At 38.1% G+C, this 22,998-nt stretch overlaps 1 protein-coding gene across 1 annotated transcript in view; it reads left to right on the top strand.

Annotated features, from left to right (window-relative positions):
* CRYL1 (crystallin lambda 1) overlaps nucleotides 1-22,998 on the top strand; it is a 262,310-nt gene that overhangs the window by 42,899 nt on the left and 196,413 nt on the right. The window lies entirely within an intron of this gene.

Genomic DNA, 22,998 nt, shown 5'->3' with positions numbered 1-22,998 from the left:
TCAAATAGAGGGTCATTAAATAGATGTTTTCACTTGTATTGCTACAAATTACCATTAAGTGAATTAAAAGGAAATAAAATTGATCAGGACAGGCTACATCAACAGAAATTCCCTAAGTCAAGAAGAGAATCTTGACTTGGTGTCAAAATGATTGCAAGAACTATACAGCAGGGGTGTCAAACTGCCGGCCTGCAGGCTGGTTGCATGATATGGAGGCCGTGCCCACCCCAACTCTGGCAATGCAAAAAAAAATTGTGATCCGTTGCAATATGTCACGTGACGCGGCGGGTTTGACACCCATGCTATAGAGAGTATTAATCATTTGGAGAAGAGTTTCCCTTTCAAGTGGGCACCATAAAGAAGGATTTCTTTAGCTATTTGGGTCTCTAATTATATAAGCTTAATTTGAATTGACTTTAGAAACCAATAAGTTACTATGACATTTGTTGTAGAATTATCTCGTTATGATCCCATTTGCCTCATCTTTCTAACACGCCGTATTCTTTCAAAACTGAACCTTCAGTGTTTTCTTCAAGGGCAGCCCAACATTGCCATATGTACCAATAGCACATTGCCAAGGGTAGTTCAACCATGAGGTTGGCAGGGCATGGAGCACTCAGCAAATTGTTTCCATATTGGATTTATGGCAGTTGATTCTGAGCAATCGAAGCAATCTGGGTTTCCACATCAAAACATACACATATTGTATTTGCAAATAGATATGATACCTGCTTAAAGATTTGGTGTAACATAGCTATATAACACCAAAAGTCCTCCAACCACGTGCAGTGGAATATAACATGAACATTTCCTATTAAAAAATTTTTTTCACAGAATTACCTGCTTGTTTAATGATACATTCATAATCTCAGTAGTACAACCTACTGAGTTTACAAAACATGAAATATGAATGCAAATTATTAAAAGCAATTCCTGGCAAGGAATCTTAGCAACAGTTTTATTTTGATTTTAAAAAATCATAAAAAGAATTATTCCCTGAATATGTATGCATTCGGTTTATCGTGAACCCTGTTCTATTTTAAACTAAAGTGAGCCATTTGTATAAACAGATATAGCTGTTTACATTAAGTAATTTCCCTAATTGGCACAGGGAACTGGATCAATAAGTAAAACAATAGCTGAAGATCAATCTATTCATTATTGGGACATTAAATCAAGCAGTGTACAAGTGAATTAGCAGTAAAGGCCTATGTCAGATGTCTCTAAATGAACTTGAAACCTTGCATTCTTCCAGTAGACCAAGGCAGTTTCTGATGGATTTTCACATAATCCCTTATGGGTGCAGCAACAGTTAATGGATCAGTGCTACATTCCTAGAGGATTATTATGACTGCATCCCCCACTTACATGAGACAATGTCTTGGGAGATGCATGAATACCACCACACCATTCTTTTGAGAAGACAAGGTTGTACCATCTGAAATCCTAACCTTGAGGCTGGAAGACCTGAAAGCGAGACCATCTATGAGGTAGGGTTTCAATGAACATATCTCTACAGCTTTTCTTCAAGAGGTTATAAACCAAGATACTAATGCAATGTATAGAATTATGATGTGATTCAAATTTTAATATTTTCAGTTCAAAATCTATTGGTCTGTCTTGCTTTATGCAAGGAAAACAGCAGGTTTATATGCATTTGTGTAAATATCTAGGAATATATTAAGGCAAATATTTCGGGAATGAAGTTGAATTCATGAGGTTTTGATTTCTGCTTCATGCTTGCCTGGCATCTAGAAGTCCGTTGTATAAAGAATATACTGATCTTTTAAAAGTTTAATATTTTAATCATATTTACTAATAGTTTCCTGCACCAAATATTATAAATGTTAGTACAAATCATTCACTGGGGTTTTTAGTGGGTAGCAAAATATCAAAAATAATGTTGGGAGGAGATGCTAATTTTCATTAGAAAATTAGGTTCTTAATTGTTCAAATTAAGATCACGTTACTTCTTTTATTATATTTTATAATCACCACAAAATTATGGCAGTGCTAGAAACAGGATATGCAATATTATGCATATTATTCACATCATCAACATTAGTAGAAGACGTGGTGTTGTCTGATTAGAATTAATTTTGCTTTGTTCTTTTGTTTCCTGACTGAAGAATATTGCATTATCTGTTAAATTTCATTCTGCTTTTTCCATTTTAAATATCATTCAAAGTATATAGATATACTTTGTATATAGTTTCTATCGATATTCACACTAGCTAATAGTGTACAGTGACTTTAATCAGACCCTCAGACCAACTTTTTCACACCCATTGTCATTCACAAAGCAAATGATGTTCCTTTCAAAAGCTCAGATAAAGAAGAATCTAAAACTATAATACTATAGACTTAAGACAAAGCCAAGATATTGATGTTTTGAACTGAAAGTGAACGTCTTTTGATAATTAAGAATCTTTACAATACAAAATTGAAATTTTTTCCTGACAGATTTTAGTAATACAATTTTAAAACACCATTCTTCAAACTTCTCTTAATGTCACTATTGAATTAATTCCTTTATGTATTATTATGCTGAATCAATTTATTTCATGTTTTTAGTATAATTTCTAGAACATTTAAATGAATTTGACCCATCTATAAGAATAGATAAAAAAGAGGAATAATAAATTGAAACATTTAGAGGATATTTTTTGATGATGACTTACAACACAGGGCCAATGGGAAACCATAAAATGATCTAAGATTGGATCTTTTAAATGTTCTGTATCCCTGACTTTGTAAAACAACCCTAGAATATTTGTTCATAATATACTGAGTTGGTTTTTTTTAATTCCATTTATATCCTGCCCTTCTCCGAAGACTCAGGGCGGCTTACAAGCTTAGCAGTAGCCTTCATTCTATGTATATGCCTGCTTATTAGGGCTTTCACACACACACCCCAAGCGGCATTATTACAAAGTCAGCTTAATTGCCCCCAATAATCTGGGTTTGAGAAAGTTTGAGAAAGAGGAGGCTTTACAACATGGATCATATTGAATACAGGATACAATTTTATTTACCAATTAACTCAATATCAAAATCAATACCCAAACAAACAGCAAACTATCAGGGCATGACAAAATTCATGAGAAGAAAACCTGTTGCAGTAACTACATCTTTGGGGATTGGCCTAATGGGAAAAACAAGATAGCATGTCCTTCCTTATTGCCCCTATAAAAGATTATCATATTGGCAAACTCTTTTTTTTCAACATTGGCAAAAAACCCAGCATTCTTTAAGAAAACAACACAGATTTATACTGGGAAAGGAACATACCATCCACATCTGCAGTGGGCTCAAAAAATGATCAAAGCTCTGTCCCTGTCTGATACATATTGCACATACCATAGATGGTTCATGTTTACATGAAACAGAAGAAAAATGTCCAATATTCTTCTTCAAAGTGAAGGCATGCAAGGTATAAACCTGAAATTCACATTGACTAGTGTAGCAAGCCCAGTTCAACCAGCCACAAAGACAAAGCCAGAAGCAAAAGATCATATGGAAACAATCATGGTATAGTTACTTCCAGGAAAGCTCAGAATAGAATAACAGAATAAGAGAGTTGGAAGGGACCATGGAGATCTTCTAGTCCCATGGTGGTGAACCTATGGCCCATTACCCCAGTCCTAGGCCTTCAGCTGGGTTTTATAAAACCTTTTCGCTTTAAGCCTCCGCCGCCATGTACAAAAAGAAAAAGGTTCAATCAATCAATTTCAACTTCTTGCAGGGAAAAAAAGTTCTCACAAAGTTGGAATTGATTGATTGAACTTTTTAGTCCCACCCAGTCTGATGCTACCACTGCAGCCACGCCCACCCAAAGGGCCACGCCCACCCAAAGGGCCACACCCACCCAAAGGGCCACACCCACCCGGCACCCGATGATACATAAGTGGGTTTTGGGTTGGAGTTTGGGCACTCAGTCTCTACAAGGTTTGCCATCACTGATAGTCCTACCCCTGCTCAGGCAGAAAACCCCATACCATTTCAGACAAATTGTTGTCCAATCTCTTTTTAAAAACTTCCAGTGTTGGAGCAGCCACAACTTCTGGAGGCAAGTCATTCCACTGATTAATTGTTCTGTCAGGAAATTTCTCCTTAGTTCTAGGTTTCTAGGTTGCTTCTTTCCTTGATTAGTTTCCATCCATTGCTTCTTGTCCTACCTTCAAATGCTTTGGAGAATAGGTTGACCCCTCTTCTCTATGGCAACCCCTCAGATATTAGAATACTGCTATCATGTCACCCCTAGTCCTTCTTTTCATTAAACTAGACATACCCAATTCCAGCAATCGTTCTTTATATGTTTTATCCTCCAGATCCCTGATCATCTTTGATACTCTCCTCTACTTCTCTACTGCAGACATCTGCCCCAAAATGTTAACACCTGAATGTTTAGGTTCTTAGATTTATCATTAATTTCAAATGCAATTTTTCTCTATTAGCAGAATTGGCAAAAAGCTTGCCAGAATGGGTTTCTCCCATAATTGCAAGTTTATCTTTATTTTTTTAATGTGGCTCCTGAAGCATCAAGGGCGGTACATTAAAATTGTTGCTCTATGGTTTTTTTCAAAAACCCTCCTCCCAAATGAACAAACATTTGTTCTCCTTCATAAGTTATGACTTGCAGGAAATGTTATGAAGATGTCATCAATACACTTTTCACACATCATTATTTCTTTCTTGTTTGTTTTATATTCGCATCATTCAGTGACTTGTCATGACGTGAGCCAGCAGAAACATAATCCTTACAAACCTGAAATATTGCAAGCTAGAATAGCTACAATAGATGTTTTTCAGGCACTATTTAGTCTCAGAGCATTCCTGAATTAATTCTTGCACCTCAGATCTTAGGCTTGAGGAGCTAGAAGATGGCTGTCTGCCAGTGAGACAGTGCTGAATACGGTTATCTCTCCAGTACTATTTTTAACATCTATCACAGTAGTGGTCTGAGATGGTATAGGTTTTTTATCTGAGATGGTATAGGTCAGTGGTGGTGACCAGAGGCAGCACTCAAAACCCTCTTTGTGGGCACACATGCCATGCCCCGGAGATGGCAACCATCCTTCTTCAACCAGCCACCCGAGCTCCCACGTGGCCGAATGCATCCCGGCACGGCTGGTTTCCTTCCCCCCCGTCCCTCCTGGCCTCACATGTTGTCCTTTTCCTGGGCACAACCCACTGCATTGCCTCCTCAGATGTCAGTCAGCTGTCCAGCTCAGAGGCAGCTTCTCTTAACTGCTGGCGGCGGGCTGCAGAGCTCCAGAGTGCACCGGTCAAGGAGCCAGCAGGCTCTGGCTACTGATGGACACAGTCAGCCCTCATGAGCTCACTGGCCTCTGTGTGCGGGGACCAATGGTATCAGGCAGCAGATGCCCTGGCCCCTGCCTTGCCTTGCCCCATGGCAATGGCACCCCCATCCTGCTTCACCTCCGGCCCCCACAGGCATCCCTCCCCACGAGCAACATCGAGGTGACCATGGCCACTTTGGCTACACCCACCGTCTGCCATGACCACCACAGCCACGCCCACCCAGTGGGCCACGTCCCATCTGGCACCCGGTGATAAATAAGTGGGTTTTGGGTTACAGTTTGGGCACTCGATCTCTAAAAGGTTCGCCATCACTGGTACAGGTTCTCCTGCCTGAGCAGGGAGCTGGACTAGAAGACCAGCTCTATTCTTTTCTGCTCTCCCTACTACTGTGATTCCATAGGGTGCATGTGAAGATCTCAAAGGGTAGCTGTATAAAGACTATTCCAATTGAGATTTTGGTAAAACCCATTCTGGTTTTAGTTTTGACTCAGCTCAGTTCATCTGCTGTACCATCCCACTGATTATTGGCAGGGACCGGGAGGAGTCAGTGAAGTCAAGGTGGTGGCTATGACCATAGAATTGAAGCCCTACCACTTTTTTCATGTGTCACATGCACAATACACTTACACAAAAAGGCAGGCTTTTGTGTGGTTGCAACTGGCATCTTGATTTTTTTTTAATTTGCCCTTCCCATGGAGCTCTTTTGTTAGCATTGACTATATAAGATTTTTTTTTAAAAAAAATCATAACGTCCACTTTGTCTGACAGAGCGCAGCACTGGATAAAATTATTTTGATTTCTTACACTCAGTTTGCCTACAGTTCCTTCCTACTTCATTTCAAATAAAAGCCAGAATTTCACTTTTCTATAATGGGTTTAATGGACTAGCTAATGAATTATTTTTTCTTAGCTTACATTGCTGTTAAAATTCCTGTTTGATCATGCCCCACCCAACGGAAAGACTTTGCTTTTATGATTCATGCTCCATTTAAGAAACATTGCTATTCAGAGAACTCTTCGTAAACAAGGCATCAAGGATAGGCTATATCTTTTTTACTACAGTTCTTTGCCAGTGCAAAATTGAGTATGGAATTATTTGTTTTCCAGTGCTTATGTTGAAAAGTTTTTTAAAAAACCAGCTTTCTCCCACCTCAACTTGGTATCCTGTTTACCCAACATTCCTCAGCTGGCATGGTAAAAAATAATGTTGGATGAGAATTTGGGAGCTGTAGTCTTAACTTATAAGGAAAATATCGTCCTAATACTATTCCTATCCACTGTGCAGCTAGAGATATTAACAGTTCACTATTTGTTGGGCATAATTTGTAGCAATAGTATTCAGCTGAATGATATAACAGATGAGTAAACTCCCATATCCATTTTTAAAGCAATCGCTAACTTGAAAAATACATTTTAAAAAAACATTTTCTTAAATGGGGATTAAGTTACAATAGGAAAGTCATTCATGACAGAGGAGTCACAGGAGTGAAATACAAGGAAACAGAAATATAGTCTTGTTTACTTGTTTAAAACAATGGTAATGCAACCTGCATGTTGACTATGCGATGGGAAATTAGTCCCACTTCACAGAATGCTCTCGGTGCTGAACTTGATGTATACTCTTTCCTTAGTTGTTCAAGTTTATTTCCATGAAGCAGGTCATAAATGGTCCTAAACCTGAAAGATCAGAGAGTACCTGCACGCGAAACTTTGAGAAAATGCTGGTGAGTTGAAAGGAAACCCATATTGTTCTTATAGAAGCTGATTGCTTACACCCTGGGTCAAATGGAAAATACAGGTATTATTTCCTGAATCCTCTGGGCTTTGTTTTTTCTGGAAATCTGTTCTGCAAACAAAGTAGAAAAGACAGGTATGACCAAACAAGATTTTGTTGGAATTTCTTGGTTAATGATGATCTGCTTACCCACAAATTTACGTCTGTGAGTTGTTTCATTCTTGTAGTTGCACAACCTTTGATCACCAAATATTTGCAGTTTCCTTAAGGATGCACTCAGTTTGTTTATTCCAACTACAATTCATTGTTTTATGAATCCATTTCTCTTTTTCCCACTAGCTGATGAACATCCTCCAAATAAGGAAGAGTTTTCCAGCTATTAAGAAAAATTATGCTCTTTTGCCTCTCATAATGCTTATATCAAAATATATAAAGTCAGCTGGTAGATTAATAATAATAATAATAATAATAATAATAATAATAATAATAATAATAATAATAATAATAATAATAATTTGGAAGGGACCTTAGAGGTCATCTAGTCCAACCCCCTGCTCAGGTAGGAAACCCTATGCCATTTCAGGCAAATGGCTGTCTAGTCTCCTCTTAAAAACTTCCAGTGTTGGAGAATTCACCACTTCTGGAGGCAGGTTGTTCCACTGGTTAATTGTGAAGGAATATTAGTGCAAAGTACTTTTTCTGGGAAAATATATTCTGAATATAATTTTTTTCTCTCAATCTGACCCTTTGGTTCTACCATGAAGAAAGCTGCATCAGAATATAATTGCATGACTTTGAGTATTCCTCCTTTTGCATCCTTTTATACTAATGTGCATATTATGAAGTGTAATATTTAAATATTGAATGCTTTTTTAAAGAAGAAAGTAGTGTGATTATTACTGAAGGTAATATATATCACTGTTCTATGGGTAGTAAAGAGCACTCAGATACATCTTGTAGTTGTCAACTCTACAACGAACCTGGCAACCATTTTGCTCTTTCTAGGTTGCCACAAAAATGGGAGGGGTGTGTGGAGGACTTTTACTACTCTAAACATTTTGCTGTCCCGTGGGAACCAAGGTCATTTCTGTTGTTGGATGGGGGATGTGAGCATTTGGTTAGAAAGCCCGCCAAACTGTTCTATTGGGAACATAGCTGATTGCATAGCATTGTGGTAGGAAGTTCAACTTTGTAATATTGTCTGTCTTTGAAGGGAACTTCAGACTTGGTTTCACTTTTGACCATGCCAATACTATGTAACCAATAAACATCTTCTTTGAGGCAATCTCAAGCCTCGGAGTTCTGATTTGTTTGGTCTTGTCTATTGGAACCTTGACATCAGTATCATAAAAAGAAAGGTTAGGTAGCATATTGTAAATACCATTTATTAAGGAATATTAAAAAGAAATTATTCTGTCCTGCTTGTGATTTTCTTCAGTGCATTTGTTCAGCTACTGTGAGACACAGAATATTGAATTATAGATAGAAGGCTCCTTTTACTTTATTGTACCATTTTTAAAGCTTTGTGTCAATGGATCCAGAACAATAATGCAATTTCTTAATTTTGGTTTAGTATGTTGTAATAAGCATGGTGTGTTCAATTTATCAAGTATGATGGATAGTTTACTGTGATGTAGTGTGAATCCACCCATTGCGACCGAATCAGTAAACCATAGTTTAAAAAATGCTTAGTGTAATTGTTTGATCAAGACAATAAAACAGAGTGGAATGATTTCTCTGGATTCTGTTGGTGTGTTTGAAATGGAGACAATGGTTCTACCTGGACATTTTCAGAAAATAATGTAGTATACGTGACCTCTGCCTTTAAAGAGACTGGATTATTGTTACAGGATTTCTAATACAGAGAACTATTTATATTAATTTTAGTATAGATCCCAGTAAAGATGACTCCTCACCTCTAAAAGTTTGGAACAGCGGAAAAGTACCATTATGCAATGAAATAATCTGATGGAAAAAAAAATTACCTGCAACCCTTGAAGTGCATTTCAATGGCCTGTGTCAACACAATTATGTTATTAAAGCCAACTTTATCTCTTTGGTCTTTTCCCTTTGAATTATTTCTGCTCTTAAAATGCTGTCAAATGGAAAAAATGGTCATTTTATCCCTTCTAATACAGCACTCTAAATGATGTACCCTTGGAGGAATCCTAAAATACTCAGCAATCTAAATCAATCACATTTTTAAAAGACTGAAGCAGAGCATTATGACAAATTCAGCACAACATTAGCAATGAGTTATAACATGATACATCATCATCACCATCATTTATTATTCCCCGTGAGGTGGTTAATTCATAAAAGTTGTTATATATCAAGTCAAATCATTGGCCTTTCTAATAGTGTTGAATGTTTGAATTAATTACAGTGCTCCTCTAGAGTTTCAAAAGAGAAATATTTTTAATCCTATTAGAAGACACTAAGAAGAAAAACAAAAAAAGTATTTGTATTTATAGCACTTGTGTTACCGCCTAGGACAGACATGTCAAACACAAGGCCCGGGGGCCGGATCCGGCCCACGAAGTAGTTTCATGCGGCCCACAAAGCCATCCTGGAAACAGTGAGGAAACGGCCCCCACTGCCTTGGCCCTGACCCAGAGACCCTCCTTCTGCCAGAGACCCTCAGAACTGTCCCACTCCTGTCCCTTGATGCAAACGATGTAGAGCTGGCCATGCCCACCCAGTAGGCCACGCCCACCCTGGCCATACCCACCCGGCCCCTTGAGGGCAACTGCAATGCTGATGCGGCCCTCAATGAAATTGAGTTTGACACCCCTGGCCTAGGATGATTGGCAACAGCAGAAAAAGAAATTTTAGTCTCAAACTGACTTTGGAAAGGCACACGCCATATATGTGAGATAGCTAGTTTAGTGTAGTGGTTAAGTTATCAGGCTAGAAACTGATGAATTCAAATCTTGTCTTAGCCATGAAACCATCTGGGTGACCTTCAGCTATTCATATTCTCTCTAAGCTCAACTCACTTCACAAGATTGTTGTTTTGGGGAAAATAGGAGGAAGAAGTATTAGGTATGTTCATCACCTTGAATATTTGTAAAAATAATAAAGGTGGATGCAAGTAAGTAAGTAAATAAATAAACAAATAAAATTTGAGGAACACACACACACACATAGTAATTCTATCTGAAAAGATTGACATTTTATCACATAATTATACAATTTCTAAAATATATAATGTTATGTGGCTTTTTTATATGTCAATAACATTAATGCTCTAAGCCGGCGGTCCCCAATCTTTCCAGATCCACGGATTGGCAGTGGTGGCAGCGGGGGGGCAGGTAGAGGAGATAATTTTGTGTGTATGCCCACTGCTTATGCCAACGGAGTTTCCCATTTGCACGGCCTGGTTGCCAATGGCCTGCAGACCGGTAGCAGTCCGTGTACCGGGGGTTGGGGACCCCTGTTATAAGCAAACGTAATCCAGGGCATTTAAGTTCTGAAGAACCCATGCATACTGACTCTCAAGACACTGAACAGTTTGAACTAGGAAAACAGACCAAATGATGCCTCCCCTTCTTCATAAAGAAAAATCCAAACTTTACAAGCAAAAGAAAATTTTGACTAATGAAAAGCCAGCGAATTGCATTATTTACATTTATTTACTTCCTTCAAAATCTTTTTTAAAATAAATTTTAAGTTTCGTTATAAAATAAAAATGCAGAAAAAAAACAAAAGTTAGAAAACTAAGAGACAGCAAAATTTGCAGAAAAAGAGAAAAATATTTTGTTTTACATTTTGCAACATTTCAAGCTATTTCTATAATGACAAAACCATTTTAATCATGGAACACCTAAAATCAAAGTTTCATTTTTTTTCCAGTTTTGAGCAAAAAGTCCAGGAGTAATTTTCAACTAGAAATAAAATTAGATAAATTATTCTCTAATTTATCTAATAAAATTAGATAAATTCTTCTCCAATTTTTCCTCTCCGCTAACACCATTACATTTACCACTCATTTTTCATTAGAATTAGTGTGCCTTTACATCTTTGTGCATATAAGATTCTCACTCTGTTATAGATAATAACATAGACAATAACAAAATTTCAAATTTTCTTTCAAGTTTCTTATCTATCAAACCTAAAAAGAAACTTTCTGATTTCAATGTTATATTTATTTTAAGAATCTTTTGATTTAAAGTAAAAATCTGATCCCAATATTTCTTTGCTTTGTCACAAATCCACCAGAGATGACAAAAAAAATCTTTGCATTTGCACTTCCAACTCAGAATTCAAAATCTGAGCAATAAATCTTTGTTCACTTTGATGAGTGATAGTCTAGAGTATTAATTTTTAACTTACACTGGGTTGATCATCTGCATATAAAAGAAACAAAAGTAAAATTGTATACAAATTTTCTTACTGATACTAACAAAAGTATCATACGTTATAAATTGGTACTCAGGAATGCAATTTATCTATGAAAATATGTCTTGATTCCAAACTTACAAATAACGGATGAAGGATTAAATATTTTTTATTACTGGAGTAATGAAACAGCTAGAATTCTGCTGCCTTGTGAATCAAAACTGAGAATTGAACTAACATGCACTTAAAATGACAAATCTGTCTCCTCCCAAATAATCCAAGAGAACTTGATTATCAGGGAAGTGCCATAATATTAGTCAGGCTTTAGTATACCTTTGCAAATTGTTGGAATGATTTACTCATATTGGGAACTTGCATTTTAAAGTTTGCAACTTGTTCCCAAATGTCCCATACCCAGGGCTTTTTTTGTCACAGAACGCACGGAATGGTATTCCGGCACCTTTTTTCAACAGAATTTCTGAAACTAAAAAAAGTTCAGTCAGACCTTCCAATTTCTTGTGGGGGAAAAAAAAGATCTCACAAGGAGTTGGAAGGTCTGACTGAACTTTTTTTCATCCCACAAACTCCATTTCCCTGCAACAGAAGAAAAACACGCCAGAGCTGGAAAGCAGGTTAGCAAAGAAATGCTTTCTGGAAGAGGGAGGAGCTGAGCCAGGAGGAGAAGCGGCAGGAAACGGGGCTGCCATTTCCAGAAGGGAGAAGGGAGACATGGGGCAATGCAGGGCAGCAAGCAAGTCCTGTTCTCTGCTCTGCATCCCTGCGTAGAGCTGTTGTGTTCTCTGTTCTCCGTGAGACAGGCGACAAAGGACTGGTGGAGAGAGGCAGCAGGGGAGGCTGGTGCTGCCCAGTCATGGCGCAAGCCACGGGAGAGTTGGCGGAGGCTGCACCCGGGCAGGTGGTCTGCCAGGTGAAGCTTAAAGAATGCCCCTCCAGTGGCACACAGCGGCAGCAGATCTATTCACCATCACTCCCCCCCTGGCAACAAAATGGCGGAGGGGGACCAGCCTACCCCACCCATCCCATCCACCTTAGCATGGCAGTCCGGCTCGTGAGGGGAGTGAAAGGTCAAGGAATGGCCTGGCCTGGGGCGGGGCTGACTTCCGGCATCTTTTTTCTTACAAAAAAGCACTGCCCATACCTATAGTTATTTTACCCAAAAAATCCTGCCCTTTTGTTCTTGTTGTTTAAGATTCTTCTCTCTATTGGGGCAAACTAGTTATGGACAGCCCTTAGAAAAAAAGGTCCTATTCTTTAATATTTAACATATTTATTCTAGGTGTAAATTATTCTGATGATGCAGTGTATGGAGAACTGTGCTAAGAATAACCATGTTAAGTTTCACACAATTTTAATTAATTTTTTACATTTTTTGTTTCTATACATTACCAATGCATCCACCTAGAAAGGGCCTCTGTAAGCTTTGGTTCTCTTGAAACTAGAATTCCCCAAAAAAGAAAAAGAGCTCTTTTAAAAAGAGATAATAGTAAACAAAGTATTTTTGCTTGTTTAAGCTTGTTTCATATTCTGCTCAGTATGAACTCCTTGCAAAGATAATCACATCATTAACTTTAAGGACAATCAAGTTTCAAGTTTTATTTAATTTGTATACCGCCCTTCTCCTTGGTAGGGACTCAGGGCGGTTCACAGGGCATATATAAAAAAGACAATACAAAAATTAAAAAAGATTAAACCCATGCCCAGTTAAAAACAGTAATACAAATCTAAAACGACAAATTAAAACCCATAATCCCCCGTCAGGCCAGACCAGCCATTTCAAATAGGTGGGTCTTCAGGCCACGACGGAAAGTTCGGAGGTCTGATGCCGTCCGGAGCTCCACCGGCAGTTGGTTCCATAATACCGGAGCGCCCACAGAGAAGGCCCTCCCCCTGGGGGCCACCAGTCGGCATTCCTTGACTGGCGGCACCCTGAGGAGGCCCTCTCTGTGGAAACGCACAGGGCGGAGGGGAGTTGATGCCGGCAGCAGGTGGTCCCTTGAACTTGAAACTTGAAACTTAAGGACAATCAAATAAATAATTAATGGCACATTTAGATGTTGCAGTGCCTGATTTTAGAAGATGCCATCAGATACCATGAGCAACAAAATCATTAGTATCTTCCAATGACTATTAACCTGTATCGTGAGCCAGCTGTCTAAAGCAGTCACAAACAAGCAGTGATTCAACGTTATACTCATACTTTGATTTTGCTGTTCTACAATTGCAAAGTCCCCATAGTGAGCTGTTAATCCATAACTCCTATGACCTTTATGCTAAACTTTGGTACTTTTTGTTAGAAAACTTTCTAAAAGTAGCGGGGTGCCCCTTGTGCGTCATGTTTGGCAAATGAATAAGCGTTTTGAAAAGGATGAATGTCTTGCATCACCAGTTGTAGTTCTAGAAATTGGTAATGAAATATGTAGATTACAATGTAAGCAAAAACTATATCCCATGAATAAGCCATTTTAGTTATTTAGAAACTTGTGACATTTTAAAGACAAGCATATTTATTATGTCATAAGACTTGAGTCTTCAACGTGATCCTTAGGCAGTGGTGGGATTCAAATATGTGAACAACTGGTTCTCTGTGTGGTTGCTGCTTCCAGAAGTCCATTCTGGGCCTGGGCAACAAAAAATTAGCTACCAGTTCTGCTGAAATGGTGCGAACTGGCTGAATCCCACCACTGTCCTTAGGCCCAAAATATCTCTGTGGACACCTCCTTCAGCTTCCATCAATATTTCTGCCCCATAAGAGTTTATTTTAGCTTTATATTCTTTTGAAGAGATAGGAATGGGCTCTAATTGCCATATTTATGGATAAAAGGAAAGATGTGTTATTAACATGCCGGGAAAGGAGAGATATTACATAGGTTGTGCTTGTCCTCTTTGCCTTAACTGAGCTATTCTTACATGGCTGAAGATGTTGCTATACTTCATAGGTCAAATCTATGAGGTAGAATACATCAAGAAATTAATTCACAGGAAGACTGTAGCTATAACTTATTGAGATAAATTATTGTAGAAAATCCTGCAAGACTATTTGTGTTCTATCTTCTTTCCCCTTTATACCCCTTTTATATCAGTGTATCCTTTCAATTTAATCCAGTGGACCTTTTGAGATCTTGCAAGAGTGCATGAAATCTTTGCTAATTCACTGTGACATACTGAATACAGATAGTCTTTGACTGACAGCCATTTGTTTAGTGACTGTTCAAAGTTACAAGACCACTGAAAAAAATGAGATATGACCATTTAGGACTCAATTGTGGTCGTAAGTCGAGGACTACCTGTAGACATTTTGAGGAAAAAGATAGAGAACTGACCTTTATTGCTTTTCCATACTGTACAAAATTTCCTCCACTAAGAAGTGAGAGGGAAAGAGCTGGAACAATTTTCTCTGAGCTGATTGCATCATTCTTTAAGATGAGGATCACTTTTTTCTGTCTTAATTTACCCTCTTAACATTAGGACCAGTCATAGATATGTACTCTTGACAAATGCTTGTTCTATATCCCAAAGGTGCTTTTTTAAAAGGCAACTGGACTTTGTTTTTCCTTGTTTTCCAGTTTCCTTTTGAAAAAGCACCTTTGGGACAACCATGACCTGGATGACTAAGAATCTCCGTAGACATTGGAGATGGCTTGTTCTATAGTTCTGAATTATTTCTGACTTATAGATCTTGAGGATGTAGGCTAATGTAGAGATATGAGTGCTTACACAATCTTTGTCTCTTCTTAGTTGATCAAATTGGTAAGGATTAGACTAGCCTCGTGGCTAGGGATCATTGCCTGTTTGTAGTAGAGCATGTGTTATTCTCTACTGTAATAATACCTCCCCACTCATAAGATCTGTAGAACAATTATAGGAAAAATAATGAAGAAGTGATCACCTTTCTCAATGACGAATCTAATTCTCTGGACAGATTGATTAGGTTTGTTTTTGCCAGGATAGGATAGTGAAATTCCTTTGATCATGTTGTTTCATAACCAAAGCTAGAAACTGATTGGGAGCTACTGTATGCAGTTCTGCTAGTTCACCTTATGCTGGCTTTTAATACCATCAACCATATTATCCTTCTGGACTTCATGACCCAAGTAAGCCTGGAGAGGATGGTTTTACAATGATTTCAGTCCTTCCTAGTTGGGCTAATTACTGTAGTACAAGATACAAGGAAATACGTATGATGCTGGCACTCAAGGAATCTGCATTGGTTGCCAGTTGCTTTTTTTCTTCTTCTGTTCAGTCGTGTCCAATTCTCGGAGACTTCCTAGACAAGTTCTTGGCAAGGATTTTCAGAAGTGGGTTTGCCATTGCCTCCTTCCTATGGCTGAGAGAGAGTGACTGTCTCAAAGTCACCCAGATGACTTTGTGCCCAAGGCAGGACAAGAACTCACAGTCTTCTGGTTTCTAGCCTGACGCCTCATCCATTTCACCCAACTGGCTCTTCCAGTTGCTTACCGGGTATAATTTAAGGTATTGGTATTAATTTTTTAATGTTCTAATTTAAGGATCCAATTTTTTTCCTTTAAAATGTATTAAGTCATTTGTTAAAATCTATAAGATCTTCCTGGCACACAAGGAAGGTCTTTCCTTAGGTTGCTCCTGGTTATGACATACTTTTCTGAAGAATTCTATTTAATTCCCATTCTCCTAGTGTTTACTGAATTTCATTTTTGCATGCCCTTAGTATTTATTTTATCTTGATTTTAGTCTATGTTTTTGCTTATTATACTAAATCTTTTTGTTTCCCAAAATTTCTATACTGCTAAATTTCAACAGCCTCTTTAAGTGGCTAACTCATAAGCCATACCACACCAAACCAGTGTTTGCCAACCTTATCAACTATAAGAGGAATGGACTTCAACTCCCTTCTGTGGATTGAAGTCTACAAGTCCACCCTTCTTAAAGTTGATAAGGTTGAGAAAGATTGGGCTAAGGTTTCTGATCCCCAAATACCTTCCGTAAACATTCATGTCTTCATAGCTCCTTGGAAGCCCAACAAGGCAATTGAATATGTGAAGTATGCTCTTCAAAGAAGTGAAGCCATTGCCAGGAAAGATCACCTCTGGATACCCATAGATAGTCTTTCTTCCAAGGAGAGTGCCTTAGATCAGGGCTTTTCAACCAGTGGTACGGGTACCACCCGTGGTACATTGGCACCTGGCAGGTGGTACGCGACCGTCCTAGAAAAGTGGTAGCGGGGGAGGGGAATGAGCTGAACCAATGGTAGTACCTCACAAGCCTGAGTGAGAGATGGCTGGAACTGCAGGGCTATCAGGGCTCAGTGGAAGCGCCAGGATCAGCACTAAGCTCCAGCTGCAGCTTGGCACTAATCCTGGTGCTTCTGAGCCAAGAAGTGCTGATCAGCTGGAATGTTGCAGCATCTCCAGGGTCTTGTGATTTACATTCAGATGCTTGGCAACTGATTCATATTTATGATGGTCACAGTGTCCCAGGGTCATGTGAAGTGACCAAAACCTGCTGCAACCACCCAGCACAGGGGGGGAATAAAAACCAAACACCCCACCCCATCCCCACTGCCAATCCTCAACAGAAATGCTCACAACAATGAAAACCTCGGACAGGAGGAAGAGCGCCGCCGGGCAGGTAGGCAGGTGTCTTGCTCAGCTGTGGCTTGGGGGCACTTTTTTCAGTGTCATTGTAACTTTGAATAGTCACTAAGCGAACTGTTGTAAGTCGAGGACTACCTGTACTTCATCACTTTTTTTCTTTTTGGGGGGGGTCATCAAAAAAGGCGACTGGCCCTGCCTTAGATTAGAAAATCTTGTTAGCCTCAATGAGCATTTTCTAAAGCAGAAAAATGGGGTATAAATCAGGTTAATAGAATAATTACTATTTTTAAAAAGAACTAAAATTTATCTGAAGCAACAGAAATTTAGCATGCATAGTGGTCAAATGTATTTATGTCAGTTATTTTTATTACAGCATATTTTTAAAACCAGGGTGTGACATTTAACAGAATAAGAGTTGGAAGAGACCTTGGAGATCTTCTCCAACCCACTGCTCAAGCAGGAAACCTATACTATTTCAGACAAATGGTTGTCCAATCTCTTTTTAAAAATCTTCAGTGTTGGAGCACCCACAACCTCTGGAGGAAAGTCATTCCAAACATTAATTGTTCTGTCAGAAAATTTCTCCTTAGTTCTAGGTTGCTTCTCTCCTTGATTAGTTTCCATCCATTGCTTCTTGTCCTGCCTTAAGGTGCTTTGGAGAATAGGTTGACCGCCTCTTCTTTGTAACTGCACCTTATTTATTGTGGGTTTTTTTTACTGTAGTTTCTGCCAAATAGTTTATTGTAGTTTCTGCCAAATCCCTGATACCTTAAATATTTATCTTGCAACTGGGAATAATAGGGAGGCTTAGATCTATAACGTACAAATTATCCTAGGTTCTTTTTTACATGAAAATATTGTTGCAGTCATTATAATATTAGTGTTGAAATTTTATACATCTTTTTAGTCTGCACTGTTGTATTTGTGCATGGTCAGTATTGTGTGGCATTCTGCACCTTGAGGGTAACTAAAAGAGCATCTGAGATGGAGAATTCTTTCATGTCTTGTCAGTTTATATATGCTATGACTCAGGACTGATCTGCACAATCTTTCTGAGAAGAATCACTATTACTGTAATTGACTGACGGAAAATGACTTGAGAAATAAAAATAATCTCAGGCTTAAGATTTAAAACATAATCCTAAAGGGAAATGTGATTAGAAACAACTTCAAATTGTGAAATGTAGAGGTAAATGGAGAAAATGCAGATGATTGTTTATTATGATGATGATTAGATTAGATTTTTATCCCACCTTAATTTCTTTATAAGGAACTCAAGGCAGCAAATATATATAAAACTCCCTATTTTCCTCATAACAACTACCTGCGTGAGTGGCATAAATGGAGCACACACACATGTGTCCAACCACTGCCCGCACAAGTGGAAATGCACCTCAACGGCCCAGCCACAAACCTCTTCCCACAGGTTGGGGAGCCCTGGTTTAAACTACAATGACAAGTATTAGATGCCTTTTTCTGATACCTAATCCATAATCCCTTAATCATTTATTATAGACAAAATATAAAGCAACATTTTTAATACTATTATATCACATGTAATAGCATCAAATTCTGCCAGTATGCTACACAATAGGACAATAATAAAAGGCACACCTGCAAAATGCAAAGATGCCAATGTAAGCAAATTATTTTAAATAGCACTAATGACTACATAATCATATGTAACAACAAAGGACAGGAAAGTACCTATTTATTTATTTAGTCTATTTTAAGCCATCTCAAGTGCAAAAACAAGTCTACGTGATATATAGTAAATTAATAAATGGAATTAAAAGCAAAACAAAAGCCAGTAAAAAAAGTCTGAAGAATAGTCTCACTCCAGTGGGATTGGCCCACCCCACCTGTGCTGGCAGAAGTGGTATGTGCAGACCCTACCAGTCAAGGAATTTTTGCTAGGAGAGTCTACTCTAGCCTTTTCTGCTGTGGGCCTTGCCCTTTGGATCATTATACCCCTAGAGGTGAGATCTATACCTACTCCTGCTGACCTTCCCTAAAGGCCTGAAGACCTAGCTCTGCTAGTTCAGGAGTCCCCAACCTTGGCAACTTTACGACCTGTGGACTTCAACTCCCAGCATAGCTGGCTGGGGAATTCTGGGAGTTGAAATCCACAGGTTTTAAAGTTGCCAAAGTTGGGGACCCCTGTGCTAGTTGGCTTGGTGCCCTAATTTATTGCAGATTGAACTATCTAATAATTAGTAAATATGGATCCATGATCACCCCTTTGAGGTGTGTGTGTGTGTGTGTGTGTGTGTGTGTGTGTGTGTGTGTGAACATCTTAAAATGAATAAAATATTCATTCAAAAAAGGAAAAGGAAAAATATTCTTCAAAATATTCTTCAAAATTGATCCATGTTTCTTGGGGAAATTTTGGACTAATTTCCAGTTGGCAAAAACCAGTGCTTAAAGCCTGCTTAAAATTATTTTGTTATCTAGAATGTGTGGATGATGAATAAACAAGTTTGGTTTCTCCTTGAAAGCAGGAACGCATTAGAAGTTCAAGGGAAAAAGAAATATCTGTTTGTTCTTTGCCAAGGAAAGTCTGAGGTAGCTAGCAGAACATGTTTGAAAGGCTGGGTCAAAATTTTTTATTAACAGTATTATAATAGTATTATAATAAGCATTATAATAAGAAAAGATATCTAACAGCTATAACAAAGGATCATAAAAACTGAATGGAAATAATACAGAATAAAATTATTTATCTAAAACATTTATAAAGCCACCCATCTTCTAACCATCTCTGGGCGGCTCCCAATATTATATTCTAGTCAATGTCCACTATTACATTCAAATCTAACCAATGCTTTTCCAGATTTGTGCCAAAGTGAAACTTGTTTTTGACTTCTTCAGTTATTTGCCTGTGTATTATAAAAAATAAGTTGTTAAATATGCTTCAGGGTTGGCATTCTGAGATCTTTATCTTTAGAAGAAGAGGCTGTTGAAATAATTAAAGACAAACGTTCACACACCGTAAAGTCATGTCTGCACCGGCCCATAAGAGAAGCTTTTGTTGCAGCTGACTTCACATCATACTACCTAACTGCAATGAATTTGTGCGTTAATTTTCTGCTACATTTATGAGTTGGAATATTGTCAAAGATAGGATATATTACCCTATTTGATCAACATTAGAATAAGAATGTAATTCATAAACTTAGAGTGAATTAGGACTATTCCAGGTATGTCTACTCAAAATCAAGGTGCTGCTTAAGAGCTTTTTTTCAAAAATCAACTTTTTATTTTGAATAAATTATTCTAAAATTTTATAATTTAGGACTACAATTATAAGCAAGCTTGCTCATTAGGAGGGACTGCAAGTAGGAATTGCTTTCAAATAAACGTCAAAACATTTTTAAAAACTGAGCTATAAAATCAGAATGTCTTTTGTACCAAAGGCTTGTTCCCCACCCCCACACAAATATTCTTCCATATCATCCATAAAATATCACTGATTCAAACAAAATATTGGATATATTGGTTTAAAACTTGAATATTCTTTATTTTACAGTATATAGATGTTCATTTGGCAGTGTCTCTGTTCAATGATTGCAGTTTGTGGTAATGATGATGAGAATGGTTATGCCACTAAGAATTAACATGCTAACAAAAATGTGATGTGCAGTTTACTTTGCAGTATAAATTACCTCTGTAAAAGATCTTTCTCTGTACCATCTGATTTGGTCTACCCAGCCAATATAGCCTGGGATGATGTAGCAATTATTGCTTTCACTGTCTTTCCCTTCTCAACCAAGATAAGCTACTAGATCACAAGTCCCCAAAACAGAAAATGGCACCAAAATATTTATCAAACGAGTATATAGAAAGTATAAGAACTTGGAACTTCAAAGAAGAAAAAGATATGTATCAGGCTTAAAAAAAAGTAGGTTTCAGTGGGAAATGTGACCAAAGAAAGAATGGATCTTAGATGGTGATCAGAAAAGCTCACTTGAAGAAATTCAAACAAGGCTCAAGCATGTATCAAATAAAATGCCAGCACTGCTCTATCAAGTTATTCTGCCTCTAGAAGTCCAGACAGGTTTAGATTCTTTTCTATCTTTCATTCCCCACAGTCAGCAGATATTGAGAAACTGAAGTTCCTACAAATTTAACTTCAGGAGGAATGAAATTGTTCTTGTGCAAGATTTAGCGGACAAGCTATCCTAAATTTACCATACTAAAAGCAAAAGGGATTAGTCCAGAGGTTAGTTGTGGGTGTATTGTGAAGTAACGGGTATTATAACAGTTTGCATTACTAAAGGCTGTTGTGACACTACCAATTGGCAAATAACACGATGACAAACATTTAATTATGCCAAAGATGACGATTAAGTTTCAGGAAATTACTATATTTTGAGTTTATTTCAGGTGTAATTGGATAATTGCCCTCTCAAATTAAACAATATTATTCAGTTACAATAATTTAGAAATAGTCATCAATATTAAGGGCACATTTTCATTATTCTTTTAAGGTCCTTGTTATGCTCCTCCTATCCTATACTCATGCTTCCTTCTCTAAAATGGCTTATGGAAATCCTGTAGAAACTTGGACACTGCAAGTTATTCAGTTAGCTAGTAGCCTACTATTTTCTTTAACTGGACAATTATCCTGAGGTTGTACTACTTAATGCTTTTTTAAAGAGGGGCAGTAAAATATCCTGCTGTTCTAGGAAAATAATACCCAGTCACTTTTTTCTGTAGAAGACATAGGGGAATACCCTTAAAGGACAAGAGGAAGAACTGCTATCTAGGAAACAGTGTGATATACAGGGCTTGAGTCAGTTCCAAGAAACTAATTTGAGTAATCATCTCAGGCCCCTCGCTACTTCACACAAAAATAAAGTAAGGAGATGGGGGAACACATTCAAACTTGCAAGATTCTTTTCCTATAGCTGTTACAATAAACTTAGCCCTGGTTTTAATTTGGTCTATCCCACAGGTCTGCAACCCGCGGCTCCGGAGCCACATGCGGCTCTTTCAGCCGTTTCCTGCGGCTCCCAGTCCTCTGCCATGTGCAGTCCAAAAAAAAAAAGTGGGACTAAAAAAGTTCAACCAATCAATTCAAATATGCAGGGTAGGTGCATATCTCGCCTTGGCTCCACTCTTCAGTCAAACCCTGTTCTGCGCATGTGCGTATGTACGTGCATGTGCACACATTTTTTGCGGCTCCCAGTTTTTCCTTTTGTGAGGGAACCGGTTCCGAGTGGCTCTTTCACTGTTTCAGGTTGCTGACCCCTGGTCTATCCCATACAGCTGACATGTTCCTATAGGTTAATCTTTCTAAGCATAAAAGTACCTACCTCGTGACTGGAAAAATGATGGCAAGCTATATGGCTGCTCTTATTAGAATGCCAAAATCGCAGGGGAAAATAGCTAGCTCAGAGAAAGAAAAATAGTAATTTTAAAATGTTTGGCTGGGTTCCAAGCTAACAATCTTCTATAGGTAGTCCTCTACTTACGACCACAACTGAGCCCAAAATTTTTGTTGTTAAGTGAGACATTTGTTAAGTGGATTTTGCCCCATTTTCTTTCTTGCTACAGTTGTTAAGTGAATCTCTGCAGTTGATAAGTTAGTAAGCCGGTTGTTAAGTGAATCTAACTTTCTCATTGACTTTGCTTGTCAGAAGGTTGCAAAAGGTGATCACTGGACACAGCAATGGTCAGAAATATGAACCAGTTTCCAAGCATCTGAATTTTGTTCACATGATCATGGGGATGCTGCAGAGGTCATAACTGTGAAAAATGGTCCTAAGTTACATTTTTCAGTGCCGTTCTAACTTTGAACTTCTAACTTAATTAACTGTTGTAAGTCAAGGACTACCTGTGTTTACAAGTGTTATATCCATCGTGCTATTACAGCATTTCTAATAAAGAAAATGCTAGAAGACATTAGAGACTAAGGTAATCATTGACTTGGTTGAGGAGCATAGCCTGCTAGGGCTAGCCTGTAACCAAGTAAAGCAGACCAGCAAAATGAGCTGATATAAG

This window comes from Vipera berus (assembly GCF_964194415.1).
Source record: "Vipera berus genome assembly, chromosome: 4".
Classification (NCBI taxonomy): Eukaryota; Metazoa; Chordata; class Lepidosauria; order Squamata; family Viperidae; genus Vipera; species Vipera berus.
The sequence above is the reverse complement of the archived record's forward strand: the minus strand, read 5'-3'. Positions and strand labels throughout refer to the sequence as shown.